Genomic DNA, 18,786 nt, shown 5'->3' with positions numbered 1-18,786 from the left:
GTGTGTGTGTGTGTGTGTGTGTGTGTGTGTGTGCGTGCGTGCGAGTGTGTGTGCGAGGGAGCCAGGAGACAGCCGTTTAAAATTCTGTTTCCTGCAAGTGAGGAGGCTAATCCTGCCCCCATAATTCCCTGCAGCCAAAGCACCCCTCCTTCCTCAACATCACCACTCCCTTTTTCTCTATCTAGCTCTCCCTCTATCTCGCTCATTCTCTCTCTCTTAGTGCACACTCCATGAGTGACAGCACAATGCCCAGGCCCTCGCACGCTTATCTAACTCTAGCAGATGGTCGACTTGGATCAATGCACACACGCCACGATCAATGGCTGCGATAAAGAGCGGCGGGGATGGTACCCTCTCCCTAGCTCCCTCTTTCCTTCTATCTGCCTCCCCTCATGCCCAGCCTGCTGCCCCCTGCCCAATTGTTTCTCTTCGACGCTTGTTCATCTGCATCTGCACTGGCACCTACCCGGCGGCAGGCTCTCTGCTGGTACTGAGGCCCTGCTGATGGCAGGGGTGCCCAATGTGCTGTCCCCGGCATCTATCCACCTCCCTCGACCTGCTCCCTGGGAGAACTCTGAGCCCTCTTTCTATCAGGCTTATCATGAGATCACTGCTTCATCTCCTCCTCGCCCACCCTCCTCAACTTATCTCACTCTCTCTTTCTCTCCTGCATCGGCTCTGGCTGTATCTCACATGTTAATCTCCCACAGCTGTACACATTCTCTTCAGCCATACAGTGAGCTTTCTGCTTCTGAACTTCTATGCTCTCCTTGAATGCACCGTTTACTATGTAGTTACCATCCTCTGATGATGCAACATCACCCTCATCGGTTCCCTGCTGTATGGGATGTTTGTATGAAATGCTTCGACTTATTTATACACTACAGACACTTTGTTTCAATGTCAGCCAAGGTTCAAAAGTGGTCGTCTAATTGGACACTGACATAAATGAAGTGAATCAAAGTGGGTCATAGACAGAACTGTGAAGAGAAAGTGGAGCAGAAGTCTGACTGAGTGAATCCCCAACAGGAACTATGGGTGGAAGTGGGCCAGGGTGCACGCTGCTAAACAAATTTAAACACCATAAGCAAGGATTGTATTCAGAAACACACAGGGGAATCTGATACTGACAAGTCAAAACACCATTTCCACAAAATACTTTAGTTTAGTTGTATTTTTTTTAAGTGCAGTTATGTCACTGTAACTTTATGATTGGGCTTCTTCTGACATCAAAGTCACAGTTTCTCTTTCAAGGACCATTAAAATTAAGACAGCACAAAAAAAATTTTTATTCCTTAAAAAGTATTAGAAAACACAGGATTCACTGCTTATTTGAAAAGGACCTTTCATGACAACCCTACTTGTATAAATGTACATTCAGACTCAACACTGCCAGTGTGTAAATTAAACTATTTTTGTCCTTTCAGGAAACAATGAAGTACTATACAAATGGTACTACATTACAGCTATTACTTGGTACCTATATCTATAATGAAAACATGGGGCCATGTGACTTGTCAGTTATATAAACTTTGCCTAAAGAGTTAGTTCTCCCTTTCCTTCTCCCATAAGGAATTTGTAATTGGCCGTTGGTGATGTAATGTGGTTCATAATAAGCCCATTAAAGCCTTTCTCTGTGCTGATGGAAAACGCAGTGGCAATATGGACACCTCCGCTATTTATACCTCTCAAATCCTCATGCATATTCACACAGTGTAGAGACAGGGAAAGAGCAGGCAGACACCCTGACAAATAAGTGCCTGGATCTCATTTCTTTTGCAGCCTAAGCTATTTCAGCACAGTGGGGCCTCCTCCCCTCCTCGTACTACGGCCACAGCCTCAGCCATTCTCTGACTCTGCCTGCTTTCATTTGGTCTTGGTCAACATGAGCACGAAATGTGTGTACATGTTTGTGTGTGAGAGAGAGTGAGTTGAAGAAAGTGAAGAAAGGTGATAACGAGGCTGTGCTATAGAGTTTAATCTGTCGGTTCTGTAAATCATTCTATATGTCACCATCGATAAAGCACACCCACCTATAGGTGTGATCAAGCCACTGTATCCCTCTTTAGTCACACTGACTCCTTTGCCTTGCACCAGTCATTGTTCAAACTGACTTGTACCACATTTTCACATGTTTCCGCTTGCAAAAGTAAAATATCTTCATAAAAACACAGATATACAGTTTTTATACGTGCACTGTAATCTTATGATCTTCCTATAAAGATGTAAACGTATTTCTTAATTTGATGAAGTAATTGCAGCTTAGACAGACAGCTCACATTTGTATCAACTGATTTATTACAGTGGCAGAATAAGGTTAGAGCTTGGTGACTGGGCTCCAAGCTCATCATCCCCATATGATACCTACAGAAACCGGGAAGTGATGAGTAAATCTGATCACAGAGCACTACAGGTGGATGCCAGGGTGGTGGAAGGGTTGAATAAGCAGGCCACTATAGGGCAGCAACGGCAAAGACATCAGAAGATGTGAGAAGATTGAGGCATGTAGTTGCCTGGCTAAATTAGCTCACCTGCTTTAAATCATTAATAGATTTTCAGTTCCTATTTTAATCATGGTACATGATTAAAGAAGGAACTTAAGCAACAGTGACATCTCTTACAAGAGAGACTATAAAAATCATTTCTACAGTTTTTTGTAGCATGTGCCAATAATTTGTATTAGATATATTCCCATTGTGGAGCATGTCTAGAAAACTATGCTGAAGTTGTAGAAGAGAAAATGTTTTGTTTCTTTTTAAGTGGACACATGTGGCTTCGCCAAACATCTGGGTAAAAATTGCAGTGGGGGCCATCTGCATACATAAAAGAATCAACATATTTCTTGGGTGAATGTGAATTTAATTTTTAAATTTTTATGGCTATGGCTACCACTGCATCATTGTCGCCTGAGAGTAGCCATGTGCAACAAAGCCAGCACATATGCAGGCCAGAACAATCCCCAAACCATGCCCAATACACTGGGATCAAATGGCAGGCGCTAGGTGATACACCACACTGTAGGTGTGTAGGTGGGTGCCAGCAGGATTTGAGTATAAATATGTAATTTCATTTAAAATATAGATTATTGTGAATGTAATTTTATGCAAAATAGGTCTACCCAACCAGTGGGCAAATAATTCAATTTTTTAGTAATTTCAGTAGTTGCTCAGTTCTGCAGGAAAACAGCAGACTTGGAAACCAAAGCAAACCCACCTCCCAGCAAGAAAGGGGCTAACACGAACACAATGTGAGACGGAATAAATGAAAGGAACTTAAAGTTCAAAGCAGCTAGGTTTCAGAGAATTTGAGCATCTTTGGCCATATAATTTTTGTGCCTTTTGTCCTGTTTCTCTCCTCAGCCCCAACCGGTCATGGCAGATGACTGGCCCTCCCCGAGCCTGGTTCTGCCGAAGGTTTCTTCCTGTTAAAAGGGAGTTTTTCCTTCCCACTATCACCAAGTGCTTGCTCATAGGGGGTCATTTTGACTGTTGGGTTTTCACTGTAATTATTGCAGGGTCTTTACCTTACAATATAAAGCGCCTTGACGCGACTGTTTGTTGTGACTTGGCGCCATATAAATAAAATTGAATTGAATTGAACAAGCTGCTGCGATAGCTACCTGTGTGCAGAAACTTTACTGAGACACAAAGTTGTTGGTCTTTTTTCTTTTGTTTCTGACCTATCTGTTCCTATGTTAATTGTCATCAGGCGGTCCCTGTGTGGTAACAGAGTGCAGCGGTGCAGCTCCTGCGTCTACATACAGCTGGACAGATAGTCTGGCTGACCACACTTGGCTATTGTCACATGAGCTGTTGTCTGAAGAAGCCGTGCTCCCCCTCTGTCCCTCTTCTTTGTTCCCTTACCCACACTTCTTAATCCTGCTTAATTTGAGTGCAAAGAAATTCACATGTGCCAGTAAGAACATTTACAGAGTACACTGCCTCCATTTTCCCCCCCAAAATAAAACAGAGCTTAAGCACTAAGCTGTATTGATCTTACAACTTGATAGTGTGATTAAGGGGTAAGATGGCGCCCCCCAAAAAAGTGCACACTTTAAGATTACAGGCTACGCTACACCGCATTTAATTGGGAATTCATTAGTATGAGTGCAAAACCTTGGCAGGGATGTGCCCCTGAGTTTAAGTGTGGACTTCTCCGTGTTTTGATCTGTGCGTGAAAATGTTATACTTTTAAGGGAAGAGAAGAGGAAGAGAAAGGTAAAGAACAATTTGACTGTGGCAACCATCTCTGGCACTTACCAGCTATCAAAGCAGAGGAATGGATCTTTGTGTGTGAGCAAGGTGAAAGAAACAGAGAAAGAGAGGAGGGCGAGGGGAAGCCATGGGCCAGAGAGAGAGAGAGAGAGATTTGTCCCAATGGAGATTTGAACACCTCCATGCTGTGGGTGGGCAGACTCTTAGAGAGACACAGAGCTAAGGGGCTGCACGGCCACCCGGTAGAAGAAACTCTACACCCCAGCGTTGGTAGGCATTAGTTCAGCACCAGCTCTTCAGCTCACACACACTGACAAACCCAAAGGCTGTAGAAGTAGAAGCTTTGATCATAAAATCACTGGCAGAGACGACAAGAAGAGATCTACTAGTTCCATTTAACCCACTTCCACTAAATTACAAAAAACCTTCATTTTTCTATCTGAGCATCAAAGTACCACAAGGCCCTTCTGTCCAGCAAGGTAGTTTCTCCACTTAAAAAAGACATTGTATTCTTCTGTGTCATTTTGGACTTAAAATGTCAAATATTGAATAGGCTGACAAACAAAAGAAAAAAGAAAAAACCCATCACCATGCAACTGAGCAAAATTGGCATATTTTTCTGAAATTTTTGCAAACATTAAGCCAAAAGGTAAGAAGCACAAAATAAAAAAAAACTCAGTTGACAATGGCACTATTTCATTGTTTGCAATACTAAATGTAATGTCTCAGATCTCATTGGCATCTTCCTCTGGCAGCCCCACTTGCTTTCCTTTTTGTATTTTCATTGTGGATTGTTGTTTACTGGCTTCAGCGTGTTATATCAGTGCCTCTCTTTCCTCAAAACACCTACTCATTTGAAGACTGATTCATTCCAGGCTAATTCATATTCCCAAGGGATTAGAGACATCTAATTTGGTGATATTTCTGTCATGCATACTTTGGATGTAGTATTCAAACAGTCGTCCCCTCCCCATTTGCCACAGCACAAAAACACACACACACACACGCAAAACAGAAACACTGCAACACACCATGTAGTTATCTTGCGTGCCAACCTAAGTATCTTCTCGTGTGCTTGAAAGATTCTCAGTTCACGTCTTGGTTGGGCATCTGCATTGTGGTGTGATTGGCAGATAAGGGTTCAAAATCAGGACAAAGAGGAAAAAAAGAAATGTGAAGATAAGTATTTCCAAAATGAAATCAGGGTACAGAGGCACATTGGAACGTTATGTGCCAGTGGATCCAGATAAAAGAGAGAAACAGAAAAAGTCTGAAATACTTGGACAAGGCCCCAAACTATGCAATAAACAGATTATATCCCAAGATAGCAATCATTTGTTTATGGATGCCTAAGAAGATCAGTGTTAAAGGTGAATGCAAATCAATTTAAGCTGCAATATGTAGACGTTATGCAGTCAATACAGCATCCTTACACATAGTAACTCACACTGGTAATAAATAAGTATAAAACCAGCGGGGTTAGTAACACAATTAAAAAACAGATGGATGATTCTATTAAAATCTATAAAATTTAATTGAAATAGGCAAGATGAGTTTTGTACTTTATACATGGGAAAAAATTAATTTCTAAACAGTTTATTAGTCTGATGTTCTGTTTTAACATATTACTTTTAGTTTACTCAAACAGTAATAATGTTAATGATAAATAAAGATTACATTTTCCCACCATAATCAGAGTGCGGGCATTAAAATGATCTTTTGATGTACAGCATCTGATTAAGTCCGAATCTGATTTAATATTTTTTAGTGGAATTGTAGCTGCTTACTGCTTAAATTGGTCTTTAATGGCAGAAAAAAAGCAACTGTTGCTTTTCAGTGTGGAACTTTTAAAGTTAACCATGATTTTAATGCTAAACTGCTTAATAATATTACAACTAAGTCAGTGTCTGTAAGTAGTGTAAATCAAGCACTTATGTAGCGCCATCATTTTTGGTTTGTAACACAAGGTTTTAAAAAATGTTATTTGAATAAAAGGTTATTTGAATAAAAGGTGCAGAAGACAGTACAGGAAGGGTAGAGTGAAGAAGAATGCAGGGAGTGATTCCCAAGTACAAGGTGACATTAAGAGTGAAAGTTTGCAGTGAAACCAGTTATGAGTTAGAGATAATGCTGCTGATAAAAGAGGTGGCAGAGGTGAAGGCATCTGAGATCAAGATGCTGGGTTTTGCTCTGGGAGCATCAGAGGGTCAGCTCAGGTTGAACAGTGCTTGAACTAAGGAAGAGAAACACAATTTTAGTTGGTTTAAACATGTGCAAAGAAAATATACTGGGTATGTTGTGATGAATTGGTTATTTTCCCAAAGTGTCCATAGATGATGTTTTTCCACAGTGTGCCCTGTTTTTCGGAGGGTGGTGTGACAGTGATGGATAGCTGCAAGCTTGGTACCAATAAGAGCCTCCGAGTGGTAGATTTGGGGCCCAGGACTGTAGTAGATGGACCCTCCAGGAGACCTACTCTAAATTAAATCCTCTGAGGCTGCCAGGCTACATTGACGCTTTCCTGTGCCTCACACCCATTCTCAACCGCTGCCTCCAGCCAGCCTCACTTTTGTTCCCCAAGAGCAAGTTTTTCCTCCTTAATTAATTCAACAGAAAGTAATTAAACCTTTGCATTTTGCCGACATGCCTCGTCTGCCCCCACCCTTACGAGACACAAAGAAAAGGTAGGATGGAGAGAAGGGGTGCAAGAAATTAAGAGCACTCATTGCCAAATGACCGTCGGAAGCAAAACAATATTAGCCCCCTGAGTTAGTAGCCAGGACTCATAATAAAGGAATAACAAGACCAGGCATCGAGCTGAAATGAATGCTCTGCGGTGGTAGTGCAGGTTGTATTGTTCAGCAGGGAGGTGAAGGCTGCTGACATAGACGGCTCTAGCCACAGAACCCACTCTTAATTTGCTGAGTGATGTAAGTCCTCAGGGGTGCGTGTTGTTTTGCCCCGAGGGGTAATAATGTACTTGGCAACTTCACCCCTGCATTTAACACTTTATGTGAGCATTTCAGGAAAAAAAAAATCCTCACTGCTTTAAGCCTGTTCTTAAAATCACGTATATATTGTACTGTGCAAAAGTTCAAACAGTACTGGGACTAGACTGCACATGAAAGATGGACAAAGCCACTGTGATGTAAACACCCCCCCCAGTTTGCTGACTCTTTGGAGGCTTGACTTTTGCTTCATCGCCACAGCCATGTTGGATTTTTTTAAGCCAGAAGTGTCCGTATTTACATAAGAGGGTGAACTAGTTGTAATCTAATGTTAGCAAGCTTAGTTAGTAAGGTGCATCCATTTTGCACAGACACAAATACTTGCAAATTAATGCTAAATACCCCTGCAATGCACTGACAACCTGTACAGGATGTATCCCACCTCTGGCAGGGACAGATGTCTATTGACTTCAACCACATATAAAATACCAGAATTTCACTCACTAAAAATGATGAAAAATATATTATCTGTCAGATGATTACATCAAAAAGGCACCACCATCACAAACATGAACAAGAGTGGCTCAGACATGTGTTGTTATAAAAGGGGAGGCCATAGAGACCAAACAGTCTTCGTACTAAGTTGTAAACTTGTTTGTTTCTGTTCTACAGTTGGGCATTGAAACAAGAAAGTCTATTTTTTTCAATCATCTGATACTTTTTTAATGGGAGACATTTTTTGTAATTGTAATGCCAATGTTATTTATTTTTTTATGTTTTTTGTTTTTAAGAAAAGGTGGTAGTTGTGTAAGAAGTGGCTCTCTGGATGAAAATAAAAAGCAGAAAATGTTTTCAAATGAGTTCAAATTAGATCTATTTTGAATGGACTGAAACACTACTTTCACATTAAGCATCAGTATGAATAATCCTGAGATTTCATGAGATTTTCATGAAGTTTTATTTTTGACACTTCAAGCATACTTTTTCTTAGGTAACACTTTTGATGTAGAAATGATCCTTCAGCTAATGGTTTAGTACTTTTTTATACTACAAATGAAGAATATAAAATTCTTTTTCCACTGCATTAAGTTTTAGTTTCATAGCAGCCACTGAGAGTTTCTTATTAACCACAGAATACATCTTTATGTTCTTTAGTAATCACCTCACTTTCAGTGGAGCACATGATCCATCTCATTTGGCTCCATGTGGCACACAATCAGCAAGTGTTTTCAGTGTAATCAGCCTACATACAAATCGCTGGTATTTTTTTTTTTTTTTTGTCTTATTGAGCTATAAATGATTCATGGCCTGTGTCCTGGGTGTGGTTCAGGGATGTCTTGATTATTTGTCAAGTAAAGAGAAAAGTTAGTTAAGCCCATGTCTTTGAACTATGATGTTGGGTCAGACAGCCAAGACAGATATTTTCCCAGCAAATATTTTAATCCCCAACTAATCACTTGGTGAGTCCAGTGTGTGGAGGTTTTGGAGGGGGTGGTGGTTGAACTGGGGGGGATTGGAGGCTATGAGGAGGGGGCTGCCTCAGTGGCTTGGCACATTCTTCCTGTCAGTGACACGCCCTTTTTTCCAAGGGGATTGTGGGAAGAGTCAAACAGGGCGACCTCCGGAGTGAGCTGCTGGATGGCAGGAGGTGTTGACTCAGGTCCTAGAGAAAAGCCACGTGGGTGCATGGATGGGGCACCCGCAGCTGTACAGGTGCTTACACAAATGCTCATGATTGATAAGAGATGTGACTCAATTTGTCATTGATCTAAACGTTGAATCTGAGGTATAAATGAAAGTATGCATCTCTTTCATGTTCAGTATAAAGAATCTGCCCTCAAGAAGCCCCTCTCTTTCTGCAGTTTGGATTACATTTCCTTTGAGTGGAAATGCTGTGCATGCACTCCTCACTCTAAACATTTTTTCCACTGATGCAGAGAAACACACTTTCTCATGCTGTGGCACTCCAGATTCCTCAGCCGTTCGGTGACTCTTGGCATTTGCTTATTATCAGAATATTCTTAATCATAGTGGAGACAGTGCCAGTGGAGAGAGCGAGCCGAGAGAGACACGTCAAAACATCTTCAACCGTAAAGGACCAGACAGCAAGCGTGATGGGCAAATTAGTCAGAGGCGCTGCCTAAATGGATGGTGAGGGCACAGGGGGAGAGATAGGGAGTATACGAGTGTGTGTGGAAATCAGCGAGGGAGCAGAAAACAGAAAGAGAGAAAGAGAGGAACCTTCTCCGTTTCACCATTCAGCGGTGCCTCCTATTCCCGAAGCACTTCGCCAGATCACAACCCACTAACTGATAGAGAAATAAATTAAGGAAAGGCTGCTCAAATAGATACGATTCTGAAGGAGATTTAAGGAGTGGAACTGATTGTGCATGTCTGATTCCTGCGCTTCAGAGTCCTCACCCGGGGGGCTTGGCTTTCAAAGCTGAGTGACTTGCATGGAGAAACACTCCATTAACAAAGTTCAGCTATCCTCTGAGCCCCCCCATCTTCCCCCTCTCCTATCCCCCCTCTCCCACCACAGAAGACCTCTCCCAGGCAGCACAGCTTTTTTTTCTGAAACTGTTTCAGGGTGCAGTGCCTTCATAAACAGGAAGATTGTAGTATGTTTAGAGAGCAAACAGTTGACAGAGGGAGCTCCAGGCTTGGTTAGAGCATTAAAGGATAATTCTAATTAATACAACTTGGATCCTGTTTTTGTAGTTTCGACTATCATTTCTATCAGTTTGGATAACATTGTGCTCTACCAAAGAGTCTGCTGAGCTCACACCACATATCACCATCGACATAAAATGAAAACAATGGGGCAGCACTAGCAGATGATCAAGCACATGGTGACAAAACAACCAATGCAATGACTTTATCTACATAAAATAACACTTGTACATCACTCTGATTATAAAAATTATAAACATTATAACAATAACAGAAAGATTATAAAAGTCTTTCTGTTATTGTTACATTCATGCATTTATAACCAATCGTGAACATGTTTTTTCCTCACCTGAAAATAAGTCAAATTCATTTGCAGACTCAGAATTGGAACACTGGTGCCCAGTACCCATGGTCATAATGATGCATCACTAACATGAGCCACTTTATATAACAATCAAGGAAAAACAAGCACACTCCAAACTGTTCCATCACTGCCCAGAAAAAGTATGTAACTGCCGATTTTCCTATGGTTGTTGTTTACCTTAAATTATAATCATGTTTCCCTTTGTTGCCGTTTAGCTACCGTCATCTTTGTCTGCTTCTCTTCTTCCTGATAGAGGCGCCCATCCTTTGTTGTGCTTTTCTTTTTATCCTACTTAAAGGGCATTTGGGGGCATTTCCTGTATAAAATAATGTTGTACAATTTGTGGAGGGAATTGGTGGAATTTGGAGATATGTAAATAAAACTGATATGACTTGAGTAGTGCAAGGCAAGTACTGTACAGCATTTCAAACCTTAAACCATAGGTTTGGTAAAGTTTCAGCAGTTTTTGTTAAGTTTGCCTCTTTTAGTGATGACATTGTTTTCTTAGATTACAGATAATGTGATTTTATATATTCTTGTGAGCAGGTGCTGGAATATTTTTAAAGGAGTTCCTGAGACAGTGCCAGCTCTTAAGCTAACCTAACCATCGGCCAGTTCTAGCTTCTTATTTGCAGATATGAGAGTTACTGAGCTTCGCACTTAACTCACCCCAAAAGGTTGGACTTTTATCAAAACTGCAACCCCAGTTACAACCTTATTGGTCCTGTAAATGTTTCTGCTATACAATTTGCTTTAGCCCTGTCAGATTTGTTGGTGCTAAACTATTCATGCATTCCTAAATCGTATTAAAGGGTTAACCTGAGCTCAGGCAGTTTAGAAAGACAGAGGGGCATTGAGCAGGCAGCATGGAGGAGAGCAGTAGCTCGGGTCCAGAGTCCCAGGATTAGAGTCATGGGACTAGGCAGAGGCAGGACCATTACCCCTCAGTGGAAAGGCTCAAACCCAGTGACTCCTTCTCAGATCAGATGGAAAGGGAAATACTCAGAAAAAGAATAAGTAGTGAAAGGGATGTAGGCGTAGATGGAGAGGAGTGGGTTATGTGTCCAAAAAGAGGCTCCCAGAAGTGCAGAGCAATTAGGTGCAGTGGGATGGGGAAGTTGTGTTTTTATGGTCAGAGAAGAGACTTGTGATCACTTTGAGAGAGGGTGTTCATAATCTCTATGAGGTGGTTACTGCAGAAGAAATGATTGTGGTAATGGAGGTCAGTGTTTGAAAGAGGAGCTTTGATGGGCCATCACCACTGAACTTCATTTAACTTAGTCCATCTAATCATCTGATACCAGTCCTCCAAAACCCATTCACAAATCCCTGTATTATTCCAGCAGGGCTGTTATCACCTGAATATGTTGCAACTTTATCACACAGCTCATGTCTACAACTGAGCTCTTGACCATTTAACCTCTTTAACTTGTCAAAATGCCATTTGAAATATTTGACTTTTTTTGGTTTCTTTGCATGGGTGAAAAGAGGAAGTAGTATAGAAGCTAGGTGAGTGTGGATAATTGAGCAGTCTGCAGGCGTGGAGCCCAGAGATAAGTGAAAGAGTCAGAAATTGAGTGTGATGCTGAGGCGAGGGCCCGGCCCTTTATTTGATGGAGAAAAGAAGAAACGGGAAAAAGGAGAAGAGGATGTCTCTGAGGAGGAGAGATAGACAGCAGCGGAGCGAGGGACTCAGAGACAGACAAGGGGAAAGATATGGATGGCAGGCAGCAATTACTGAGACTGAGGCTCCATGCGAACGCAGCCAAATGTGTGTGTGACAGTATGCGAGGAAAAGAGAAGCACAGAGCAAGTGGAGGAGTGCGGGTGGTGGTGGGGGCAACAGAGGGAGGATTGAGATCTCTGCCTGCCTGGGCCCCTGCTGACTCTCATACAGGCAGATCACAGGCTCATCATGTCAGCTCTGTTTGTGGAAATCCTCCCTCATCAAATGACAAATTTGCTACACGTTTACCTTTATCAGATCTGAGAAGAGAGGCAGAGGAGACGAGCGAGGAAAAAGGGTGTGTGCGTGCGTGTGTGTGTGTGTGTAAGTGCTTCTTTCTGTCGCTTCTACCATCGAGGGGCCAATTACTTGCTCCTCCGAGAGCAACTCTGCCATCTCAGGCCTTTCATTCAACCGCCCCTTTTCTCCTCCTCCTCTCCCTCGTCCTCGGAAACATCTGTCTCTGAATATGCAATGAGTGTGTCAAAGAGAATACACCCACGATCAGCACAGAGCTAATATTTGCTAACATCAAACCTGTCTGTTCTGCCTCTAGTGCTGGGTACTGCCGCTGGAGCAGGATGCCTCCGGTGCTGCTGGGAACCTCTCCCCCTCCTGCTGTAAGATTACTGGCCTTGTTACTGACACCATGCCTCGCTGGCCTCCTCCCTCTCTTCCCTCCCTCCCCTTTACCCATCCTCTTCTTATCATCCTGCCCCTACTTTTTTTTTCTCCCTCCTCCATTAAAGCTTAATTAACTGGACTTGAGTCTCATCAGCCTTTTGCAGCCTTCTTGAATAAACATCAGTATTGACCAAAGTTTTGCTTGTCAGTCTGGGTTATCAGGATTTTTATGGATCATGGATAATGAATGTATTTAGCCTGTCTTTAACCTGTCTTTACCGGTTTGTCTTTTAAATAAATTTTCCGACTCTTGTGCCGGAGAATGTGAACATCAATAGAGGAAGGATTTGATTATGTGTAGCTCTGTAGATTTTGTACTTTTGTAGGTTCATAGAAGTAATAGTTTGATCTTAACATGTTTTTGAGCACATTAACCCTGTGCTTATTTCATTTATTAGTTATTAAGGAGTGCTAAAATACACTTTCACAAAATCTATCTTTGGAGTAGATTTTATTTAATTAGTTGCATTCCTTAATTAATTTTAAAAAAAGAACATTTATTTGCTTTTAGAAACCAAGCTGTGGTTCTTTTAAAAGCAAAGCTGTATTCTGCTGTCTAAGAGTAAAATTTCATTTTAACTAGCTCAGACTGCTGTTACCAACTTGCTGAAGTAAAGGATAAAACTACAGGTCTCTTGTTACTTCACAAAATATGATGTTAGAGGAATTAAATATTGCAGGCTTTAGAGTCTCAAAGCAAAAGTGAAAAACTTAGGAAACTGGCCTCTGTACATGCTGAAGTTTCCTTGGGTAATACACTGAATTCCAAGCTGTTCCTGAATCAGGCCAGCACTAACATTGGTATCTCTGTGTGTGCTAACAGGTGAATAAGAAACATTGTGAAGCCTTTTATTCGACTAATGCAGATGGTTAATAACTCCACTCTCTTTACTTTCTAGAAAGGATTTTTATCGAGTTTCCAGCCTCCTGATAATCTGGATTTTTACAGTTTGGCTAGCTACGATCCCCCTAATTTTACTTTTGGAGATTTTCGGGAACCAGCACTTTAGCACATAAGAGAAAACAAGAGAAGAGGAGCTGTTTCAACAGGAGACACTCTACTCTGTGTCTGCCTCTGCTGAGTGATGAAGATTAAAAAGACAGAGAGAGAGAGAGGGAGGGAGGGAGAGCAAGATTAAAAGGGGACCATAGCTTGACTGCAAGAGAGAGAGCGAGAGAGAGAGAGAAAGGGTGAAAGAAGGGAGGGAGAAAGAGCGAATGGAAGATAGCAGGCTATGACAGAGAGAGTGAGGGAGAGCATTTGCATAATGTCCTCCACCACAGTAAGTCCCTGAGGCTAGCCATGCTGGATAACAGAGGACCAATACTCTTAATTCAATCTCTTTATTTTTCTAATACTTCAGAAATTAATAATTCGTCCCCATTCCACCCCCAGCCACCCCCTCTCGTCCACAAAAACCACCGTGAGCGCCAGGCTGAGCTGCCTAAGTTTGTAACTTTAACCCAAGAAATTGATGTGAGCAGGCCTTGAGGCAGACCTGCTAATGAATGGATAGAGAGAGAAAGAAGAAAGTTAAAAGATGGTCTTTTATAAAGTAATTTAAGAAAATCCTGTTAGCTGGATCAAGTACAAGAGTATAATTTCTTAAAATGGGAAAAAGAGGAGCTTCCGCGCCTCTCCCGCACACTTAATAACAAAATTAAGGAGGTAAAAAGATAAAGAGACGGAATCAATTAGACCAGGCATGGTAAACAGTGCTAACTGTATAGAGGGTGGGATGATCCACGGAGGTGGGACGATGGGTGTGATTTTTAAGTGCTCACACCCTCGGGCTGCTTCATGCCACACCACCTCTGACATGGCCCTGATGAGCACTGGGTGAAATCAGAGAGGGAGGACACAAATACACCTGCCTTCACTGCCATCTTAGATTTTTTAAAAGGGGAAAATATTCCAGCAGTGCAAAATATACCCAACATTAAATTTCAATATTACATTGATATATGCCTTACAAATAAAAATGTATTTTTGCAGACATTAAGCAGTCTCAAAGTCATTTTTTTCTACTAAATTTGACTTTCAATGACTCTCCTACTGTAGCCTTCATTCAGCTCCAAGTCACTAGGATGTCCCTTTTTCTTGCGTCCTGATGACACGATCACTTCCCTATGGCAGAGTCATAGAGAGACACCCATCAAGTTGACAGCCTGTTAACCAGGCACTAAACACACTAGAGATAAGAGGAGATTATCAGACTGTTATTGTTCCAAAGGGGAGTCCTCTGTCACAGAGACCTGGCCAGGCTCAGTCAGTCAGAGAGCTGGGTTGTTGGTACAGTGCCGGTGGTGATTATTTTCGGGGAAGAGGATCTTTTACCATCTCTTCCCTTCTATTGTCAGAAAACTGTGGTTTTTCCCTGGAATGTCAAAATAAGATCAATCAGACAAAGAAAACGGTTTTGAAAATGATTTATAATTTCATTCATATCATGGTTGTGTAGATGCTGAAAGTGTAAAGTAGTACTAGTAATGTAAAGTGCATTTAATGCAATCTTTAAGCAATTAAAAAGTTTACTGCTTTAATATCCCCTAAAAATCCATTTATTTATTTATTTTTTATCAGGTTGCACTTTGTTCATCCTGTGCATCGTTTTGTTGTCTTTATAAACTTATATATCATGCATGCTGCACATCATGATTGGACTGACTCACATACTTTTATTATACTTTTATTTTTATTATTAAATTACTCCTGGCATCTTGACATTTTCGATATATAGAGTGGCAAAAGAAATAAATATTTTTTCACTATTGGAAATATATATATATATATATATATATATATATATATATGACTTTTGCAATTATGTATATTTACATTTTTTTTATAATTTCTTTATGTACATTATTCAAATGTATAAGATAGTTAGTGCATTTATTATTGAAAATGACAATGAATGAATTACAGTGAAAAAAAAAGACATTTCAGCATCTTATCTTAGTGATCTTTATAATTTGTATCTTTACCTTTACACAGAAATGTGACTCTTTTGACCTTTTATCCAGTGCTTCACTTGTGTCCCACTTCCTCAGTAGATAAAAGCAAGGATGAATGCTCTCTGTGGGCATACCAAACACCGAGCATTATTTGATTCAGATTCCCCTGGGTGTTATGACTGGGAAATAATTGTACGTATTTGTATTTGTTTCTTTTAACTGTGGTGTGCTCTGGGAAATTCTTAATACCTTCTAGAGATTATACGGTAACTCCCAAACTCCCATGATTATAATTAAGCCTGACTTGGTTATAAAATGAGCAAATAGCAATTTAGTTTTGCATCGTGTGAGGGAGCATCTCTGTGTGTTCCCTGTGTCTCCATACATCTTTACATTTCTAAATATACTTACAATGGTGCTTGTGAGTTTGAATATATACATGCGTTGTGTGTGTGTGTGTGTGTGTGTGCCAGGAGAAAGTGCTGCAGAGGAAATGCACATATTGAGAATGTTTGTTTGGGCATGGAGACTGCTATCATCTTTCTTCTTGCAAAAAAAAAAAGAAGAAGAAGACAAAAAAAAACACACACACACACAAACATTCCCCCATCCATTCTTTCTCTATCTCACACTCACTCTCTTCAGCTTCTCCCTCTCTCTTTCTGTATCACTTACAAAGGCAGCCGTTTCCTCCAAAATGAGGCCACGTACGGAAGGTATGCAAATGAAATCATTGCTCGTGGATTAGAATGGGACACCATATACCCTAAATCATGATTGTCAATCATGGCTGGGGATTAAGGGATATGGGCTCACAGACCTAAAAAAGCAACATTTCCCCCCTCAGGCAGATCCCCATTGTGAGAAGCTCTGAGGAGGAGAGGGCTCCACAGGGGAGGAGAGCAACACTGGAACACTAGTGCCCCCTTCTGTCTCATGTTCACTGCACCGTTTCATCATCAAACACAGCCAGTCTCAACAGAAATAAGAGGCTGGCACACACGAGCCTATTCATTTACATTCGATGTAGCCGCAGGCAAAAACTTGATTAGACAAACGCACATGCTTTGGTGATGCAGTGTTTCATCTTCAGTGGAGGAGAGAGAGACCTCATTTGTTTCTCTGGCAAGTGTGCAGGCTTGGTTCAACATCAGTGGGTTAGGAGGGCCAAAGGCCTTACAAACGTAACAGATGTTTGTTTGCCCTGTGAGTGAATGTGTTTAACACCGAAGTCCCTTAAACATCACAATCAATTTGTTTTTTATACTGCGATTTTAAAATGTTTCTGTATACTGTTTGCAGTATTTATCTCTGTCCTGGGTGCACCGAGATACCATTAGTGGTGTATATTCTGTGGAGTTTAAGCATGCATTGTATACTATAATAGCAAAAATGCAAAGATATGCTTTGGACTAGTTACAGGACTACTGCTTATTACAAATAATTACTCATAATGTAGAATAATATGAAAGAATAATATATTATAACATTAAATACAGACACATAAAAATTCACATGAAACGTGCTTAATGCTCCTCCAACTCAAGATTCCTCCTTCATATTTAGGAAGTAGTGCAGCTCCTCACACAGAGACATGTTTAGTGGATTGTGTGTGCAGACCCTGGAGCCCTCAGCTAGAGTGCCAGTCTGTTCCTGTGGAGCAGTCAACCAGACAAACCCAGCCAAGAGAGAGCAAGGCACAGGCACCGGGCCAGGAAATAGCACTGGAAGACACTCCACTACGGCAGAGAATTAATAGTGTTTTTAGGAGATGGGGAGGGTGGAAAAAAAGGGGGGGAGGGGGCAAACACACTAGTTTAACTACTTAAAAAAATTGTTTTTTGAGCATTGTGGCTGCAAGAATCAAGGGAGAGCATTATTAAACCCCACTAGATAATAAAAGTGAGCAAAGGAGGAGAGTTGGCACCATTCACATCCTGCACAGTGCAGCCCTCAGCTGCCCAAGACTGAAGGTGGTGTGGCACCTGTGCCTTTTTGGCCCTGCCATCATATGGGCAGGAGGTCAAGGCCAGGGCAACATCTGCATCACATCAGAGGGCCTGGCTGTGTGCCCACACCACTAAAATCTCTCACAGAGGAATCCTGAAGAATAGAGTTGAAAATGGCCACAAAATGCTTTCTATGAAAATCCACCGTAGATGTATAAATACAAATCATAATGGATTCTACTGTTTTAACAATTTTTACTCTAATTCAGCTTATATTTAAACTAGTTAATCAGTTTTCAATGATCCCATCTGTTGCACGATTTCTGAATGTCGAGCGCTGTTTGCTTCAAAAATGCTAAGAACTGAGACCATTTACTCAGACAAGATGTTCTCCATGAGGCCAAAACACTCATGGATCTAGTCACAATTACTGCCTAATTTTAACAGGGGGGATCCTTAATCCCAGACTGTCTTCCACAGCAAGTCCACCTGAGTCATCTTTTCAGTGGTGGGTAAAATAAACCAGAAAAATTGATATGAGCCACAAGCACACTAAAGAGCAAATCATTATGCATCATTAGGTGAAGATTTAGTTTAAACGTGTTTAGCAGGAATTAAGCAAAGCTGTTGTTGACATGGATTGACTGCTGTAATGCTTTATTGTCAGGGCTCCAGGAGGCAGAGAGAGGGACGGCCTAGTTGGGGAAGCAGCAATGCGCCGAAAGCAAGGATTTACGGGATATTGGGAGAACTAGCTGGGTGAGTGGACAAATCAGAAGCTATGGTTGATGATTTGGCAGAGGAGACAAAGGAGGGAGGGAGATGCATGAAGAGAGTAAACAAATATTGTTGATTGTGGTTAGTGTCAGAGAGGATTCAGCTGCACAATAAAATTCAATAATAAAAAAAAAAAAAAAAGGTTAAAAATTGGAGGGACTGTCGCGGGATGCCTAAAATCTGCACATGAGAAGGTTCTGTTTGAAACTACTGTACAGATAAAATTTCCTCACCTTCAAAAGATTTGGATTTGTGTGGACTCAAATCCCTTTAGATTAAGAAAGCAATTTTTAAAGACAGCAAATGTCTCTTTTTAACTAACATCTTACTAAACAAAGCTTGATCTAATAGTAGGGTTTGAAGACTGTATTGCACAATGCAAAGGTCACTCCAATCTATATTGTAGCTATGCTGATGAAGGTCATAGTCCAGGTATAAATTCGAAGCTAACTGCAGTGATATTGGTATGGTTTCCTTGCATTGGGGTGACTGG

The sequence above is a fragment of the Archocentrus centrarchus genome, chromosome 22 (assembly GCF_007364275.1).
Source record: "Archocentrus centrarchus isolate MPI-CPG fArcCen1 chromosome 22, fArcCen1, whole genome shotgun sequence".
Classification (NCBI taxonomy): domain Eukaryota; kingdom Metazoa; phylum Chordata; class Actinopteri; order Cichliformes; family Cichlidae; genus Archocentrus; species Archocentrus centrarchus.
This window is presented reverse-complemented; position numbering follows the sequence as displayed.